Raw genomic sequence first — 19,762 nt, forward strand, 5'->3', positions numbered from 1 at the left:
TTTTTTTTTTGGGGTGTGGTGCCTAATTCTTCATTTACATTCTGGCAGGGAATTTGGAATCTCCAGATTTCTATTTACCCAGAGAGTTAGCATGGGGCGAGTCCACATTCCAGCTATATCATAACTTCTGCAGAAGTGCTTACACCAGTTATGCCGGACGGGGGGGGGAGCCAAATTTTCTCAGATACAGTGTCACCCTTTTACTTGGAAGGCATAAGTAAAAAGAGCAGAAATAATTAGAGTACAATATAAGGAAGTGATCTCATGTGAGCATGGAGTCATTGAGGATCACTAAGTGATATTTGGACTTAACTGTGCTTTCATTTTTCATCCACAATAATTAGGTTATTTGCTTGAGTAACCGTATGGTAGGTAACTAATCCAACTGCAACAGGGCAGTTTGTTTGTTTGATATTGTAGCGTAAGCATTTCCAAGTGCATTCTGCCAGTATTACTAACCTGCAGATCTGGGCCAAATACTTAATAATTTGGGAATGGATCCTTCACTGTTGATTTAACCAAGACGAGGTGGCCGAGTGGTTAAGGCGATGGACTGCTAATCCATTGTGCTCTGCACGCGTGGGTTCGAATCCCATCCTCGTCGGACGTGTTATTTTCAAACAATTAGTGCACTCACTAATGGAGTGATGTTTGAGTTGATGCCTAGCCATTAGGGTTATTATTGGAGCTGTTGAGTTGGTATAAGAATACAATTTAGATTCAGAAAAATCTCGAATGTATCTTTCTTAAATGCGAGTTCTCTTATCACGGGACAGCTATTTGTTCATAACCTTTTAAGTGGGAGATGTAATAAGAATGCGAGTGCTTTCAAGGTTTGAGAAGACTCCACTTTGTATGGTTGGTGCACATCTTGTGGCATGCATTATTGGTGGTGTGGCTTGGGTGGTTAATGTGCCTGCCTTGTGAATGAGAAATTATTTTATGATTTGCAGAACATGTTTCTGATTTCATCATACACTAGGTTTAGCCAGGAAGGTAAATGCTGCACATATAAGATATATCTATAGTAAAGATAAGGAGCCCAAGTTTCTGTTTCTACATAAATTGCTGGATAAATAGTATATATCAAACGCAGGCATGGTTACCCTTTGGTGTGTACAGGATGAGGCGGCCGAGTGGTTTAAGGAACAGTAAGCCATTGCTATTAAGCAGCTTTTTAATATGAACTATAGTAGTGTTTCTGAAGCAAACAAATCTGTTTAGTCAGTGCAGGGTAACACTTCATGATATATTCATTACTTAAATTTTTTGGTGTTACTGTGCCTTTAAAGGAAAACTATACCCCCAAAATGAACACTTAAGCAACAGATAGTTCATATCATATTAAGTGGCATATTTATTAATCTGGAATATATATTTAAAGGGATACTGTCATGGGAAAAAAAAATTTTTTCAAAATGAATCAGTTAATAGTGCTGCTCCAGCAGAATTCTGCACTGAAATCCATTTCTCAAAAGAGCAAACAGATTTTTTTATATTCAATTTTGAAAGCTGACATGGGGCTAGACATTTTGTCAATTTCCCAGCTGTCCCAAGTCATGTGACTTGTGCTCTGATAAACTTCAATCACTCTTTACTACTGTACTGCAAGTTGGAGTGATATCACCCCCACCCTTCCCCCCCCCCCAAACAAAAGAACAATGGGAAGGTAACCAGATAACAGCTCCCTAACACAAGATAACAGCTGCCTGGTAGATCTAAGAACAACACTCAATAGTAAAAACCCATGTCCCACTGAGACACATTCAGTTACATTGAGAAGGAAAAACAGCAGCCTGCCAGAAAGCATTTCTCTCCTAAAGTGAAGGCACAAGTCACATGACCAGGGGCAGCTGGGAAATTGACAAAATGTCTAGCCCCATGTCAGATTTCAAAATTAAATATAAACAAATCTGTTTGCTCTTTTGAGAAATGGATTTCAGTGCAGAATTCTGCTGGAGCAGCACTATTAACTGATTCATTTTGAAATTATTTTTTTTTCCCATTACAGTATCCCTTGAAGTAAATCTTGCCCTTTTACATCTCTTGCCTTGAGCCACCATTTCGTGATGGTCTGTGTGTTGCCTCAGAGATCACCTGACCAGAAATACTGCAGCTCTAACTGTAACAGGAAGAAGTGTGGAAGCAAAAGGCACAACACTGTCTGTTAATTGGCTCATGTGACCTAACATGTATGGTTTTTTGGTATGTTTGTGAGTACAGTGAATCCTACGATCCCAGGGGGCTGTCCTTATTTTTTAAAATGGCAATTTTCTATTTATGATTACCCAATGGTACATACTAATAGAAAAGTATATTATTATGAAAATGGTTTATTTACATGAAGCAGGATTTTACATATGAGCTGTTTTATGCAATATCTTTTTATAGAGAGCTACATTGTTTGGGGGGTATAGTTTTCCTTTAAGGCGATGGAATGCTAATCCAACCCCTCTTTTATGTTGGCTCTTCGGCCTGTTGTAATAGTTTTTAACAAAAAAAGGATATAGCTTTCAATCTGGATTATTAAAATAACATAATTTCCTGTATCTGTGTCTGTGCAATGGCTGCACTGGAGCCTGTGACCTCTTTACTTGACTTTTCAGGATTCATTGAGGTCTAGAATGGTGCCAAGACAATTGTGAACTGTTATTTTGAGTCATTGGGGGCTGATGCATTTGTTTTTGTCTGGTGAACCTGCACTTCCCAGCTAGGGTTGCCACCCAGACAGTATTTTACCAGCCTAGCCAGTAAAACACCTGCCAAGGCCGGGGCCGGTATTACAAATTTACCAGCAATGTAGCCCTTGTCCCACCCCCAATTCGCTCAGTACTTACCGTTTTTTTTAAGGCTTCTGGCCAGCGCAGCATGTTGCTCCACCCTGTTTTTTTTTTGCATCACTATGCGTGACTCCGCCCTCTTTTGCATCACAGACCGCCCCCTTTTGTTCCCGCCCTTCCCCCACCGGCCGGTAATTTTTTTTTAGAAAAGGTGGCAACCCTATTCCCAGCTAAAGCAAAAAACCTGGCAAAGGTACAAAATCATGCTGAATAAAACCTGGCTGGGGAGGTACATCTTAAAATGAATGGCTTTTGGTTGCTGGTCTTCTAAGAACTTTGGCACAAAAGGAGAGCCTCAACCTTGGATCAGTTGCTTGGACCTGTGAATAGGTGCTGGGATATGTGGATCCCACCCTTGTCAGCAGTGTCCTTATCCAATGAGTTAGTGCAGACAATAATGGGAGTTCCATGTCTGATGGAGGTTTCTCAAGCTCTTTGCTTTCTATAGTTGGAGATCTAATGGCCAATGTTGTTGAAAAATGATTTCTCAATTTAAGAAGATTGCGCTCAAAACTTGAGAATTTTATGTAGATTTCTTTTATAGGGTGTTGAATAGGGTGGTGCTGTGGCTTAGTTGGTTAAAGTGCCTCTCTTGTTAACAAGCAGTCCTGAGTTTGACTCTGAGCGATACCTTTGTTTATGTTATTGGACCCTCATACCCCACCAGGTAGGAGGCAGCCTCCCTAAAAACAATATGTAATATGTATGTTACTCTCAAATCTCAACAGTGCCTTTGTTTTACATGTCCATTTTTATTAATCCTGCATGCCATGCTGCTTAAGGTGTCTGTACATGGGCCGACCTGGCCGGTGTGCCAAATTGTTTGATATTGTAGCGTAAGCATTTCCAAGTGCATTCTGTCAGTATTCCTATCCTGCAGATCTGGGCCAAACACTTCATACTTTGGTTTAAAGGAACACCAAAAAAGTGCTTTAATGTAATGAAAATATCATGTACTGTTGCCCTGCACTGGTAAAACTGATCTGTTTGCTTCAGAAACACTACTATAGTTCATATAAACAAGCTGCTGTGGAGCAATGGCGGAAATTGAAAAATGGCTATATGGCACAGGTTAACTAATGGATAACAGATAACACCATTAGACAGACAGAGCTTATCTGCTATCTGCCGTGTAACCTGAGCCTTTTCTCCTTTGAATGGCTGCCCCCATTGCTACACAGCAGCTTATTTATTTAAACAATAGTAGTGTTTCTTAAGCAAACACAGCAGTTTTACTAGTGCAGGGCAACACTGCATTATATTTTCATTAATTTAAAACACGTTTATTTTTTAACTTTACAGTTCATTTAAGCAAGACGAGGAGGTTGACTGGTTAAAGCGATGGACTGCTAATCCATTGTGCTTTGCCCACATGGGTTCAAAATCCATCCGCGTCGGAAATTATGTCTTTGCATTCTATAGTAGGGGATCTAATGGCCAATGTTTTAAGAAAATTGATGGCAAAACTTCAGAGGTGTGTGTGGTTTTATTTTTATAGAGTTGGTGAAAGCAGTTGCCTGAGGTTGGTTTTGGCTCTGTGGCTTAGATGGTTAAAACACCTGTCTAGTAAATAGAAGATCCTGAGCTTGAATCTCAGCAGTGCCTTTCTTTTCACATGTCCATTTTATATTTCCCACACGCCGTACAGTGTTGCTAAATATGCTGGTGCTATATAAATAAATGTTAATAATAAATGCCGTGCATAGACCGACCTGGCTGCAGTGCCAAATGGTTGGTTATTGTGAAATAAGCATTTCCCAGTGCATTCTGCAAAATATACAGATCTGGGCCAAACACTTCATATTTTAGTACTGGATAGGATGTCAAAAGCATTTATAAGACAAGGTGGCCGAGTGGTTAAAGGAAATGTAACACTAAATTTTTTTTAGTAAAAAATCTATTTTACCCTGCACTAAGATGAGCTCTGTCCTGCACAAAGTTTGCCACTTGCAATGCTTTATTAAAAAAAAAAAACATGATATAACTCTGCTTTCGGTCTTCTGCATAAAGGCGATAGGGCGACATTCCCTCTGCAAGGTCAAACATGTGGCACTCAACATCTCCTCCTAGCCTGACTCTGCTTAGACAGGATATCAATTGTTACAGCTGTACGGAGAATTTTTTCAGCTGTCTAGTAATATATTCAAGTACTGCGAGATGGTGTATGTGGGCAGTGTTTACCCACGAAATAGGGCAGCCGAAAAATTCTCAGCTTTGAGATGTTGACCTTGCAGAGGGAATGTCGCCCCATCGCCTTTATGAAGAAGACCAGAAGCAGAGTTATATAATAGTTCTTTTTAATAAAGCATTGCAAGTGGTAAACTATGTGTAGGACAGAGCTTATCTTAGTGCAGGGTAGAATAGATTTTTCACTAAAAAATTTTTAGTGTTACATTTCCTTTAAGAGGATGGACTGCTAAACCATTTTGCTCTCTACTCAATTTTTTCTCCTTTTCTTACATAACCACATTTCCTCTTCTTGGTGAAATCAAGACAATGATCATGACAATGATGATACAATTTAGGGGAATTGCTTTCCCTTCATCACCATAGGATCTGGAATACATTGACCATAGCCACTTGCACCAAAGTGCTATCGATATTTGCAGAGTTACGTGTGCCCACTGTCATATGGAAAGACCAGGAAATAGAAAGATTTACATCAAACTGAGCCAAATTTTATTTCAATTGACTGTGATATGGTAAAAATACGGGTTCTGCCAACTGGCGCTGTGGCTTAGTTGGTTAAAGTGTCTGTCTCGTAAACAGGAGATCCTGAGTTCAATTCTCAGCAGTGCCTGAGGTTTAATGACATGTCTTTATTACTTTTCTGGTGTTATTAATAATTGTGTAGATGATATCCTATCTCAAGCTCTTTGTAGTTCTTCGACCTATTCTACTTGGTGCAAGTTGCTGCAATGTAGGCTGGGGTCGACATATTCCAGATCTTGTTGGATGTGATCTGTCGATCTGAAAAACCCTAAGATATCTCCTGTGTAGTTAAGTCCTGATTGTGTAAAATCTGTGACTAGTTTTAAGTAGGAAGTCTAATGACCAATGTTTCTGAGAAGTGTTTATCAAAGTCCTTAGAGACTAAGCAGGTGGATAATGTACAGACACAAATCGAGGGCAAAAGTGGACAAAGGTTTGGCTTTTGGCCCTTAAGTGTCAGGACTGGACCAGATAAAGTTATAGTGTTCCTGAAGGTACAATCTGAATTTCCTGGAGTTATTCAGGGATATTGTAGCGTAAGCATTTCCAAGTGCATTCTGCCAGTATTCCTAACCTGCAGATCTGGGCCAAACACTTCATACTTTCAGAATGGATACATTGGTTTCTGGTATATGCAAGACGAGGTGGCCGAGAGGTTAAGCCGATGGACTGCTAATCCATTGTGCTCTGCACGCGTTGGTTCGAATCCCATCCTCGTCGCAGTCTAATTTTCAAAAATGAATGCACTTGCTAATTGAGTGTCTTCTGTGAGTAATGCATGGTATCTTAAGCTCTGGTAATACCTATAATACTAGTTGCTACTCCCAAAGTTGAACTACTCCAGGTCTGGTGTTTATGATTGGAGCTGTTAAGTTGGTATAAGAATAAAATTTGAACTGGTGGATTCCATTTGCAGTCACAAGGCACATTTTTTTCCGGTTGCTTTGCAAAACGAAACTGTTTTGCTCTCTACTCAATCTTTTCTTCTTGGCTGAAATCACCACTGTTCCTCTTCTTGGTGAAATCACAACAATGATCATGACAATTATGATACAATTTAGGTGAATTTCTTTCCCTGCATCGCCATAGGATCTGGAATACATTCACCATAGCCACTTGCACCAAAGTGCTATCGTTATTTGCAGAGTTACGTGTGCCCACTGATAAATGGAAAAACCAGGAAATAGAAAGATTTACATCAAACTGAGTCAAACTTTATTTTAATTAACTGTGATATGGTAATTTTTATATGGCGCTGTGGCTTAGTTGGTTAAAGCGTCTGTCTCGTAAACAGAAGATCCTGAGTTCGACTCTCAGCAGTGCCTAAAGTTTAATGACATTATTCTTCTTCTGGTGCTATAAATAATTGTGTAGATGATATCCTATTAATAAGATATCTCAAGCACTTTGTAGTTCTTCAACCGATTCTACTTGGTGCAAGTTGCTGCAATGTAGGCTGGGGTCAACAAATTACAGATCTTGTGGGATATTGCTTTGGATATTGGCCCTTAAGTGTCAGGACTGGACCAGATAAAGTTATAGTGTTCCTGAAGGTACAATCTGAATTTCCTGGAGTTATTCAGGGATATTGTAGTCAGGCCCGGACTGGCAATCTGTGGGTTCTACTCTCAGAATAAAACTTGGCTGGGGAAGTACAAAGCTCATGACGACCCATTAGAAGGAATGGCTTTTGGGGATGTTGGTCTTCAAAGAGCTTTGGCACAAAAGGAGAACCTTAACCTTGTTTCAGTAGCTTGAACCTGTGAACAGGTATCGGAATATGTGGATCCCACCCTCAGTGCAGTAACTATTGTCTGATTAAGGTTTCTCAAGCTATTTGGAGATCTTATGGCCAATGTTTTTGAAAAATTATTTCTCAAAGTAAGAATATTGCTTGCAAAACTTGAGATGTATGTGTGGATTCCTTGTTATAGAGTTGGTGAAGGTGCTTGCCTGCGGTAGTTATTGGCGCTGTGGCTTAGTTGGTTAAAGCGCCTGTCTAGTAAACAGGAGATCCTGAGTTCAAATCTCAGCAGTGCCTTCACTTTGCAACGTATTTATTTTATAAATGCCATATCCTCTGTTACTAAGGTGACCAGGCAGTTACCTGACAGGCAGAACTAATGGTTCATATGTTTTTGTGTGTATGTATATATTACTTTATAAAGCGCTACTTATATATGAAGCACTGTACAATTTGATATTGTAGAAAAGTACACACAGGAGGATGAGCACAGTCATGAGCTATAGGTAAACATATCATGTATAAACATGGGGTAACTTTAATCAAGTTACATTTCAAGGCATAGAGAGTGTTTAATTAGGGGAGGAGGAGATATCAAAAGGATTATTGATCAAAGAGAAGTAGATTGGATATTTACTTTGAAAACACGGCACCCATATGGTCTTAATAATGATTGGGAAGTAACTTGTTTCTTCTAATTACATATACATATACTTCATTGTACTTAAATCATGTTTATCATGTTCTAAAAGTGTCAGATAATTTATTATATGCACCAAAGTGCTATCGATATTTGCAGAGCTACGTGTGCCCACTGTTAAATGGGAAAACCAGGAAATAGAAAGATTTACATCAAACTGAGCCAAAATTTATTTTAATTAACTGTGAGATGGTAACTGTGATGTGGCGCTGTGGCTTAGTTGGTTAAAGCGTCTGTCTTGTAAACAGAAGATCCTGAGTTCGACTCTCAGCAGTGCTTGTCGATCTGAGTCTGGTCTGATTACTCTTATCACAGGACAACTATTGGTTTACAGCCTTTTAAGTAGGAGATTAATGAGAATGCGAGTTCTTTCCACTTTGTATGGTTGGTGCACATCTTGTGGCATGAATTATTAGTGTTGGTTGGTTAATGTGCCTGCCTTGTAAATGAGGGATTCTGAGTTGGCATTGTCTTGATGATAGATAGATAGATATAGTTAGATAGAAAGATAGATATAGTTAGATAGAAAGAGAGAGAGATAGAAAGATAGATAGATAGATAGATAGATAGATAGATAGATAGATAGATAGATAGATAGATAGATAGATTTTGATAGATAATAGATAGATAATAGATAGATAATGATAGATAGATAGATTTAGATAGATAGACAGACAGAAAGATAATAGATAGATAGATAGATAGATAGATAGATAGATAGATAGATAGATAGATAGATAGATAGATAGAGATATCCCATACTGCATGAGGATCACTGAGTGATATTTGGACTTAACTGTGCTTTCATTTTTCATCCACAATAATTAGGTTATTTGCTTGAGTAACCGTATGGTAGGTAACTAATCCAACTGCAACAGGGCAGGAAAGACATTGCCTGTGTTGCTGGTTACCACCCATGTTTCTTACTCTACAGGTAGAATTTATTTTTCTCACTGGACTATACACCCCCTTTTACATTGGTTCTTCAGTCTGTTTTAATTGTTTTTAACCCCAAAGCAAAAAAGGATATATCTTAAAATCTGGATTTATTAAGATAACATACTTTCCTGTATCTGTGTCTGTGCTATGGAAAGAAAAATACTTTGGTGGAAGACCCAGTGGATAGAGTGTTATTAAATACTATTTTGAGTCATTGGGAGCTTATGGATTTGTTTTTGTCTGGTTATCCTGCACTTCCCAGCTGAGGCAAAACAACCTGGCAAATGTGCGATAAAGAATAAAAGAAATACAAATACTTCATTGTACTTAAATCATGTTTATCATGTTCTAAAAGTGTCAGATAATTTATTATATGCACCAAAGTGCTATCGATATTTGCAGAGCTACGTGTGCCCACTGTTAAATGGGCACACGTTTTTTATTATAATTAACTGTGATACAGGAAATGTGATGTGGCACTGTGGCTTAGTTGGTTAAAGCGTCTGTCTCGTAAACAGAAGGTCCTGAGTTCGACTCTCAGCGGTGCCTAAGCTGTAATGACATGTCTATATTACTATTATCTTTCTGCTATAAATAATTGTGTAGATTATATCCTATTAATAATCTATCTTAAACTGTTTGTAGTTCCACCAACCTATTCTACTTGGTGCAAGTTATTGCAATGTAGGCTGGGGTCAACATATTAAAGATCTTCTTGGATGGGATCTGTCGATCTGACAAACCCTATGATATCTCCTGTGTAGTTAAGCCCTGATTGTTCAAAATCTGTGACTAGTTTTAAGTAAGTAGGAAATCTAATGACCAATGTTTCTGAGAAGTGTTTATCAAAGTCCTTACAGACTAAGCAGGTGGATAATGTACAGACACAAATCGAGGGCAAAAGTGTACAAAGGTTTGGATATTGGCCCTTAAGTGTCAGGGCTGGACCAGATAAAGTTATAGTGTTCCTGAAGGTACAATCTGAATTTCCTGGAGTTATTCAGGGATATTGTAGCGTAAGCATTTCCAAGTGTATTCTGCCAGTATTCCTAACCTGCAGATCTGGGCCAAACACTTCATACTTTGGGAATGGATACACTGAGTTATGTGCATACAAGACGAGGTGGCCGAGTGGTTAAGGCGATGGACTGCTAATCCATTGTGCTCTGCACGTGTGGGTTCGAATCCCATCCTCGTCGCCATGTAATTTTCAAAAATTAGTGCACTCACTAATGTAGTATCATCTGTGAGTAAGAGTGCCCATAGACCAGGGATCTGCAACCTTGGCTCTCCAGCTGTTAAGGAACTACAAGTCCCACATTGCAATTAAGGAGTCTAATGAAGGAGTCTAAAGGCAAATGCATTGTGGGACTTGTAGTTCCTTAACAGCTGGAGATCCAAGGTTTTAGATCCCTGCCATAGACACACAGATCCTGTTGTACGAATCGAGGATTCGTATAATTTTCGTATTGTGTGTGGGGACAGCTTTCGTCCAGCTGAGCCCATGGCAGATCGTAATCGGATCGTTCGCCCATATGGCCAAACAGTTAGATTACCCCCGATATAGCCATGCTCATTAATGGCAAAAATGGGGGAAAAATCCGTCGTTTGGTGATGTCGCCAAACGAGCGGATCTTTGCGTCTATGGCCACCTTAAGGCATGGTATCTTAAGCTCTGTTAACACCTGTAATACTAGTTGCAACTGCCAAAGTAAAACTACTCCAAGTCTGGTGTTTATGATTGGAGCTGTTAAGTTGGTATAAAAATACAATTTGAATGGGGAAATAATATCTCTAATGTATCTGTCTCAAATATGATTACTCTTATCATGGGACAACTATTGGTTTACACCCTTTTAAGTAGAAGATTAATGAGAATGTGAGTTCTTTCCACTTTGTATGGTTGGTGCACATCTTGTGGCATGAATTATTGGTGTTGTGGCTTGGTTGGTTAATGTGCCTGCCTTGTAAATGAAGGATTCTGAGTTGGTAGCATCATAATGATAGATAGATAAATTCGTATGGCCGAACGATCGAATTACAGTACGCCAAGCGGCTCCGACGGGTCGGTTAAAAATCAAACCTTCCCGATCGATATCTTGGCCAGATATTGGTCGGGAAGACCCGTTGGAAGCCCCCATACACGGGCAGATAAGCTGTCAAATTGGTCCAAACGACCGATATCGACAGCTTTATCTGCCCGTGTATGGCCACCTTTAAGCTCACTGAATCTGAGTGTGTGTCTCTGTCCATAGATATAGCTATAGCAAAGATAAGGAGGCTGTTTGTTTTGTTCTACATATATTGCAGGATAAACAGTCTATAGCTAACACAGGCATGGTTACCCAGCAAATATCCTTAAGATTGAACAAACAGACAGCAGAAAAACATAAAACTCACACACAACTTATTTGAGTCACAGAATAAAACTTGGCTGGGGAAGTGCAAAGCTCATGCCGACCCATTAGAAGGAATGGCTTTTGCGGTTGTTGGTCTTCTAAGAGCTTTGGCACAAAAGGAGAGCCTCAACCTTGTTTCAGTAGCTTGAACCTGTGAACTGGTATCGAAATATGTGGATCCCACCCTCAGTGCAGTAATAATTGTCTGATTAAGGTTTCTGAAGCTATTTGGAGATCTAATGGCCAATTGTTTTGAAAAATTATTTTTTAAAGTAAGAATATTGCTTGCAAAACTTGAGATGTGTGTGTGGATTCCTTGTTATAGAGTTGGTGAAGGTGTTTTGCTGAGCATAGTTGGTGGCGCTGTGGCTTAGTTGGTTAAAGCGCCTGTCTAGTAAACAGGAGATCCTGAGTTCGAATCTCAGCAGTGCCTTCACGTTGCGACATTTTTATTTTATAAATGCCATATCCTTTGTTGCTAAGGTGACCAGGCAGTTACATGACAGACAGACCTAATGGTTCATATTTTTTTTTTATGTATGTATATATTACTTTATAAAGCGCTACTTATATACGAAGCACTGTACAATTTGACATTGTAGAAAAGTACACACAGGAGGATGAGCACAGTCTTGAGCTATAGGTAAACATATCATGTATAAACATGGGGGCGACTTTAATCAGGTTAAATTTCAAGGCATAGAGAGTGTTAAATTAGTACCAAGGGGAGGAGATATCAAAAGGATTATTGGATATTTACTTTGAAAACATGGCACCCATATGGTCTTAATAATGATTGGGAAGTAACTTGTTTCTTCTAATTACATTTACATATACATCATTGTACTTAAATCATGTTTATCATGTTCTAAAAGTGTCAGATAATTTATTATATGCACCAAAGTGCTATCGTTATTTGCAGAGTTACGTGTGCCCACTGTTAAATGGGAAAACCAGGAAATAGAAAGATTTACATCAAACTGAGCCAAATTTTATTTTAATTAACTGTGATACAGCAAATGTGATGTGGCGCTGTGGCTTAGTTGGTTAAAGCGCCTGTCTCGTAAACAGAAGATCCTGAGTTCGACTCTCAGCAGTGCCTATGGTTTAATAGCATGTCTATATTACTATTATCTTTCTGCTATAAATAATTGTGTAGATCAGGGATCCCCAACCTTTTGAACCCGTGAGCAACATTCAGAAGTAAAAGTAGTTGGGGAGCAACACAAGCATGAAAAATGATCTTGGGTGCCAAATAAGTGCTGTGATTGGCCATTTAGTAGCCCCTATGAGGATTGTCAACCTACATTGAGGCTCTGTTTGGCAGTACACCTGGTTTTTATACAATCAAAATTTGCCTCCAAGCCTGGAATTCAAAAATAAGCTCCTGCTTTAAAGCCACTGGGAGCAACATCCAAGGGGTTGGAGAGCAACATGTTGCTCACGAGCTACTGGTTGGGGATCACTGGTGTAGATGATATCCTATTAATAAGCTATCTTAAGATCTTTGTAGTTCTACCAACCTATTCTACTTAGTGCAAGTTGCAATGTAGGCTGGGGTCAACATATTAGAGATCTTGTTGGATGGGATCTGTCGATCTGACAAACCCTATGATATCTCCTGTGTAGTTAAGTCCTGATTGTGTAAAATCTGTGACTAGTTTAAATAGGAAATCTAATGACCAATGTTTCTGAGAAGTGTTTATCAAAGTCCTTACAGACTAAGCAGGTGGATAATGTACAGACACAAATCGAGAGCAAAAATGGACAAATTTTTGGATATTGGCCCTTAAGTGTCAGGACTGGACCAGATAAAATTATAGTGTTCCTGAAGGTACAATCTGAATTTCCTGGAGTTATTCAGGGATATTGTAGCGTAAGCATTTCCAAGTGCATTCTGCCAGCATTCCTAACCTGCAGATCTGGGCCAAACACTTTATACTTTGGGAATGGATACACTGAGTTATGCGTACAAGACGAGGTGGCCGAGTGGTTAAGGCGATGGACTGCTAATCCATTGTGCTCTGCACGCGTGGGTTCGAATCCCATCCTCGTCGCAATGTAATTTTCAAAAATTGGTGCACTCACTAATGTAGTGTCATCTGTTAATAAGGGTGGCCATAGACACACAGATCCTGTCGTACGAATCGAGGATTCGTACTATTTTCGTATTGTGTGTGGGGAGTGCCGACAGCTTTCGTCTGGTGGAGCCCATTGCACATCGTAATGGGACCCTACGGCTGAACAATCACATTACCCACGATATAGCCATGCTCATTAATGGCATGTCGGGGAAATATCCGCTCGTTTGGCGATGTCGCCAAACTAGCGGATCTTTGGGTCTATGGCCACCTTAAGGCATTGTATCTTAAGCTCTGTTGATAACTATAATACTAGTTGCTACTGCCAAAGTCGAACTACTCCAGGTCTGGTGTTTATGATTGGAGCTGTTAAGTTGGTATAAGAATACAATTTGAATGGGGAAGGAATATCTCTAATGTATCTGTCTCAAATATGATTACTCTTATCATGGGACAACTATTGGTTTACAGCCTTTTAAGTAGGAGATTAATGAGAATACGAGTTCTTTCCACTTTGTATGGTTGGTGCACATCTTGTGGCATGAATTATTAGTGTTAGTTGGTTAATGTGCCTGCTTTGTAAATGAGGGATTCTGAGTTGGCATTGTCTTGATGATAGATAGATAGATAGATAGATAAATAGATGATAGATAGATAGATAAATCCCATGCTGCATGAGGTGACGTAACAGTGCAAAATGTTTGTATATTGTGACATTAGCACCCAGTGCATTCTCCCAGTCTCTTGTAAATGAGGGATTCTGAGTTGGCATCGACTTGATGATAGATAGATAGATAGATAGATAGATAGATAGATAGATAGATAGATATAAAGATATATAGATAGACAGACATAAAGATAGACAGACAGACAGACAGACAGACAGACAGACAGACAGACAGACAGACAGACAGACAGACAGATAGATAGATAGATAGATAGATAGATAAATAGATAGATAGATAAATCCCATACTGCATGAGGATCACTAAGTGAAGTCCGGTTGATCGCTGTGGGGGCCGCTTTGGCGGAATGTGCGCTGCTGGGACACAGGGCTGTAGTTTCGTCTAGGCTTATACTAGAGTCAATAAGTTTTCCCAGTTTTCCTAGGTAAAATTAGGTTCCTCGGCTTATACTCGGGTCGGCTTATACTCGAGTATATACGGTATACCCTGGCCCTGGAAATTGGTCAATTTGGAAAATACACCATCTAAAACCTGTCACGGTCATCTAGGAGTCAATGGCAGAGGTCCCTTGAACCATTTAAAGATGTTCAAATTTGCCACAGGGTTTTGCCCTGAAAATTTCAAGTGGTTCGAGTTTTTCCAGCCGAAAACTCGATTAATTCTAGTTGTCGGGTTTCTCAATTTGCAGAATCAGTTTCTTTCCATTTTTTCTTAAATAAGGAACCATTTGAGTCGTGAGTTCATTCAGTTTTATTTAAGTTTATTCGAGGTAAAAAAAAAACCTTTAACATTCAACCTTTGATAAATAACCCCCCTAATACAGCTTTTAGAGGGGCTCCTTTTGCCTAAAAAATACTAGAGTAATCAGAGTTCACTTTTTAGCATCACCAGAAGTCCTGCCTTTCTACATGCAGGATGTTTGCCAAAGTCAGTTATTTTGTTAGACTTTGTTCTCGAATCAGTTATTTGAATGAGCTCTAAGACATCTGTTGTATTAGAACTCACTAATACTATTTTGAGTCATTGGGGGCTTATACATTTGTTTTTGTCTGGTGATCCTGCACTTCCCAGCTGAGGCAAAACAACCTGGCAAATGCTCCATAAAGAAAAAAATAAATTAAAACATTTGATTCACTGCTGCCCTCTGCTGATTCTGTGAAAATACTTTAAGCTGATGGACTGCTATTCCATTGTACTTTGCACGCGTGGGTTTCGAATCCCATCTATTTTGTGATGTAATTTTCAAAAATTAGTACATTCACTAATGGATTGTCATGTGTGAGTTAAGCTGGCCATAGACTCAAAGATCCGATCGTACGATCAGACTTTCCCATCTCCCAAACTGCCACTAACCATTCCGATCAAATACAGAAACAAAAGTACAGATCAGCCGATGTTCTGCCCCTGACAGCAATCGTACGAAAGTTATGTCCAACAAAAGCTGCTCCCACTGAAAATCGTACGATCGGCAATACATTCAGAGATATTATCGGCAGCCGACAGAAATCTTTTAAAGGGATCCTGTCATCGGAAAACATGTTTTTTTTTAAAACCCATCAGTTAATAGTGCTACTCCTGCAGAATTCTGCACTGAAATCCATTTCTCAAAAGAGCAAACAGATTTTTTTATATTCAATTTTGAAATCTGACATGGGGCTAGACATTTTGTCAATATCCCAGCTGCCCCTGGTCATGTGACTTGTGCCTGCACTTTAGGAGAGAAATGCTTTCTGGCAGGCTGCTGTTTTTCCTTCTCAATGTAACTGAATGTGTCTCAGTGGGACCTGGATTTTACTATTGAGTGTTGTTCTTAGATCTACCAGGCAGCTGTTATCTTGTGTTAGGGAGCTGTTATCTGGTTGCCTTCCCATTGTTCTTTTGTTTGGCTGCTGGGGGGGAAAAAGGGAGGGGGTGATATCACTCCAACTTGCAGTACAGCAGTAAAGAGTGATTGAAGTTTATCAGAACACAAGTCACATGACTTGGGGCAGCTGGGAAATTGACAATATGTCTAGCCCAATGTCAGATTTCAAAATTGAATATAAAAAAATCTGTTTGCTCTTTTGAGAAATGGATTTCAGTATAGAATTCTGCTGGAGCAGCACTATTAACTGATTCATTTTGAAAAAAATTTTTTTCCCATGACAGTATCCCTTTAACCTATCCGATCGACCAAACGACGAAAAATCTTGTCCTCCATTTGTACAATCAGATCTTTGCGTCTATGGCCAGTTTAAGGCATGGTACCTTAATCTCTGTTAATACCTATAATACTAGTTGCTACTGCCAAAGTTGAAATATTCCAGGACTGGTGGTTATGATTGGAGCTGTTAAGTTGGTATAAGAATACAATATCTCTAATGTATCTGAGTACTCTCATCATGGGACAACTATTGGTTCATAACCTTTTAAGTAGGAGATTAATGCGAGTTCTTTCCACTTTGTATGGTTGGTGAACATCTTGTGACATGTATTATTAGTACTGTGACTTGGTAGATTCAAGTTCCTGCCTTGTAAATGAGGGATTCTGAGTTGGTAGAATCTTAATGATAGATAGATAAATCCCATGCTGCATGAGGTGATGTAACAGTTCCAAATGGTTGTATATTGTGACATTAGCACCCAGTGCATTCTCCCAGTCTCCCAATCCCAAACCGACCAAAGTGAGCTAGAGCTTCTCTCTTTTCTACATCCGCTGATATTCCATCCATGTCCTGACAATTTTCCAACACTGGTAAACACAAGTGTGAGATGAGGTGGTTAAGGTGATGGGTTGCTAATCCACTGAGCTATGTTTTTAAAGTGCCTGCCTAGTAAACAGAAATTCCTGAGTTTGAATCTCAGCAGTACCTTCACTTTATAACATAATTTAATTTATAAATGCCATATCCTCTGTTGCTAAAGTGACCAGGCAGTTACCTGACAGGCAGACCTAATGGTTCATATGTTTTTGTATGTCTGTATATATTACTTTATAAAGCACTAATTAGATATGAAGCACTGTACAATTTGACATTGTAGAAAAGTACACACAGGAGGATGAGCACAGTCATGAGCTATAGGTAAACATATCATGTATAAACATGGGGGCGACTTTAATCAGGTTAAATTACAAGGCATAGAGAGAGTTAAATTAGGACCATGGGGAGGAGCTATCAAAAGGATTATTGATCAAAGAGAAGTATATTGGATATTTAGTTTGAAAACACGGCACCCATATGGTCTTAATAATGATTGGGAAGTAACTTGTTTCTTCTAATTACATATACATATACTTCATTGTACTTCAATCATGTTTATCATGTTCTAAAAGTATCAGATAATTTATTATAGCAGCTGTTGTAACCGATATGACATGTAATATGCAAATTGGGTTTTGCTACTATTTGAAATGATGGATAATTTTAATGGATACAGATCTATAAGGCAAAGGATATCCTATGACCTCATCTGATGAAGTGCCAGAAAGAGGCATGAAATGAGTCAGGTGACCACACATGTCATAGAGTATGAAGTACATCTGTAATTGCTGCCTGTTTGTTATTTAAAAAAAAAAAAATAATAAAGTTCTTTTTGATTTTAACTCCTATTTGTGTAATATTTTTCTCGCCCACCAAACCCTGTGAATATAACATTGACTGGAATGGAACCAGTAAGAGGAAATGTCTGCGCAATATGGAGTAAGCAAAATGGAAGGGTGACCGTTTGGACTGGGACATGTGAGTTTTTGTTTTCATTGACTATTGTAGAAAAATACACACAGGGAGGATGAGCACAGTCATAAGTATAAATATATGGATATTAAGTGTCAGAAGGTAAGAGACACAGTAGAAATGAGGTCCCTGTCCCTTAGTCTGTACCTTAAGCAGGTGGATAATGTACAGACACAAATCGAGGGCAAAAGTGTACAAAGGTTTGGATATTGGCCCTTAAGTGTCAGGACTGGACCAGATAAAGTTATAGTGTTCCTGAAGGTACAATCTGAATTTCCTGGAGTTATTCAGGGATATTGTAGCGTAAGCATTTCCAAGTGCATTCTGCCAGTATTCCTAACCTGCAGATCTGGGCCAAACACTTCATACTTTCGGAATGGATACATTGGTTTTTTTCTATATACAAGACGAGGTGGCCGAGAGGTTAAGGCGATGGACTGCTAATCCATTGTGCTCTGCACGTGTGTGTTCGAATCCCATCCTCGTCGCAGTTTAATTTTCAAAAATTAGTGCACTTGCTAATGGAGTGTCATCTGTGAGTAAGGCATGGTATCTTAAGCTCTGGTAATACCTATAATACTAGTTGCTACTCCCAAAGTTGAACTACTCCAGGTCTGGTGTTTATGATTGGAGCTGTTAAGTTGGTATAAGAATACAATTTAAACTGGTGGATTCCATTTGCAGTCACAAGGCACATTTTTTTCCGGTTGCTTTGCAAAACGAAACCGTTTTGCTCTCTACTCAATCTTTTCTTCTTGGCTTACATCACCACTGTTCCTCTTCTAGGTGAAATCACGACAATGATCATGACAATTATGATACAATTTAGGTGAATTGCTTTCCCTGCATCGCCATAGGATCTGGAATACATTCACCATAGCCACTTGCACCAAAGTGCTATCGATATTTGCAGAGTTACGTGTGCCCACTGATAAATGGAAAAACCAGGAAATAGAAAGATTTACATCAAACTGAGTCAAACTTTATTTTAATTAACTGTGATATGGTAATTGTTATATGGCGCTGTGGCTTAGTTGGTTAAAGTGTCTGTCTCGTAAACAGAAGATCCTGAGTTCGACTCTCAGCAGTGCCTAAAGTTTAATGACATTATTCTTCTTCTGGTGCTATAAATAATTGTTTAGATGATATCCTATTAATAAGATATCTCAAGCACTTTGTAGTTCTTCAACCTATTCTACTTGGTGCAAGTTGCTGCAATGTAGGCTGGGGTCAACAAATTACAGATCTTGTGGGATATTGCTTTGGATATTGGCCCTTAAGTGTCAGGACTGGACCAGATAAAGTTATAGTGTTCCTGAAGGTACATTCTGAATTTCCTGGAGTTATTCAGGGATATTGTAGACAGGCCCGGACTGGCAATCTGTGGGTTCTACTCTCAGAATAAAACTTGGCTGGGGAAGTACAAAGCTCATGACGACCCATTAGAAGGAATGGCTTTTGGGGTTGTTGGTCTTCTAAGAGCTTTGGCACAAAAGGAGAACCTTAACCTTGTTTCAGTAGCTTGAACCTGTGAACAGGTATCAGAATATGTGGATCCCACCCTCAGTGCAGTAACTATTGTCTGATTAAGGTTTCTCAAGCTATTTGGAGATCTTATGGCCAATGTTTTTGAAAAATTATTTCTCAAAGTAAGAATATTGCTTGCAAAACTTGAGATGTATGTATGGATTCCTTGTTATAGAGTTGGTGAAGGTGCTTGCCTGTGGTAGTTATTGGCGCTGTGGCTTAGTTGGTTAAAGCGCCTGTCTAGTAAACAGGAGATCCTGAGTTCAAATCTCAGCAGTGCCTTCACTTTGCAACGTATTTATTTTATAAATGCCATATCCTCTGTTACTAAGGTGACCAGGCAGTTACCTGACAGGCAGAACTAATGGTTCATATGTTTTTGTGTGTATGTATATATTACTTTATAAAGCGCTACTTATAT

The 19,762-nt window shown here is 39.1% G+C and overlaps 14 non-coding genes across 14 annotated transcripts; all 14 read left to right on the forward strand.

The window, feature by feature from the left end:
* The first annotated feature begins 522 nt into the window (after window positions 1-522).
* Window positions 523-604, forward strand: trnas-gcu. The gene has a single exon. It is a non-coding gene; the product is annotated as a tRNA-Ser (tRNA).
* Window positions 605-5,566: 4,962 nt separating this feature from the next.
* trnat-cgu lies at window positions 5,567-5,640 on the forward strand. The gene has a single exon. It is a non-coding gene; the product is annotated as a tRNA-Thr (tRNA).
* Window positions 5,641-6,190: 550 nt separating this feature from the next.
* On the forward strand, window positions 6,191-6,272 carry trnas-gcu. Its single transcript has one exon. It is a non-coding gene; the product is annotated as a tRNA-Ser (tRNA).
* Window positions 6,273-6,803: 531 nt separating this feature from the next.
* Window positions 6,804-6,877, forward strand: trnat-cgu. Its single transcript has one exon. It is a non-coding gene; the product is annotated as a tRNA-Thr (tRNA).
* Window positions 6,878-7,519: 642 nt separating this feature from the next.
* On the forward strand, window positions 7,520-7,593 carry trnat-agu. Its single transcript has one exon. It is a non-coding gene; the product is annotated as a tRNA-Thr (tRNA).
* Window positions 7,594-8,201: 608 nt separating this feature from the next.
* Window positions 8,202-8,275, forward strand: trnat-ugu. Its single transcript has one exon. It is a non-coding gene; the product is annotated as a tRNA-Thr (tRNA).
* A 1,135-nt stretch (window positions 8,276-9,410) lies between these two features.
* Window positions 9,411-9,484, forward strand: trnat-cgu. Its single transcript has one exon. It is a non-coding gene; the product is annotated as a tRNA-Thr (tRNA).
* A 568-nt stretch (window positions 9,485-10,052) lies between these two features.
* Window positions 10,053-10,134, forward strand: trnas-gcu. Its single transcript has one exon. It is a non-coding gene; the product is annotated as a tRNA-Ser (tRNA).
* Window positions 10,135-11,693: 1,559 nt separating this feature from the next.
* On the forward strand, window positions 11,694-11,767 carry trnat-agu. The gene has a single exon. It is a non-coding gene; the product is annotated as a tRNA-Thr (tRNA).
* A 595-nt stretch (window positions 11,768-12,362) lies between these two features.
* trnat-cgu lies at window positions 12,363-12,436 on the forward strand. Its single transcript has one exon. It is a non-coding gene; the product is annotated as a tRNA-Thr (tRNA).
* Window positions 12,437-13,309: 873 nt separating this feature from the next.
* On the forward strand, window positions 13,310-13,391 carry trnas-gcu. Its single transcript has one exon. It is a non-coding gene; the product is annotated as a tRNA-Ser (tRNA).
* A 4,829-nt stretch (window positions 13,392-18,220) lies between these two features.
* On the forward strand, window positions 18,221-18,302 carry trnas-gcu. Its single transcript has one exon. It is a non-coding gene; the product is annotated as a tRNA-Ser (tRNA).
* Window positions 18,303-18,833: 531 nt separating this feature from the next.
* Window positions 18,834-18,907, forward strand: trnat-cgu. Its single transcript has one exon. It is a non-coding gene; the product is annotated as a tRNA-Thr (tRNA).
* A 642-nt stretch (window positions 18,908-19,549) lies between these two features.
* Window positions 19,550-19,623, forward strand: trnat-agu. Its single transcript has one exon. It is a non-coding gene; the product is annotated as a tRNA-Thr (tRNA).
* The last annotated feature ends 139 nt before the right edge of the window (window positions 19,624-19,762 follow it).

Source organism: Xenopus laevis, chromosome 3L (assembly GCF_017654675.1).
Source record: "Xenopus laevis strain J_2021 chromosome 3L, Xenopus_laevis_v10.1, whole genome shotgun sequence".
Taxonomy (NCBI): Eukaryota; Metazoa; Chordata; class Amphibia; order Anura; family Pipidae; genus Xenopus; species Xenopus laevis.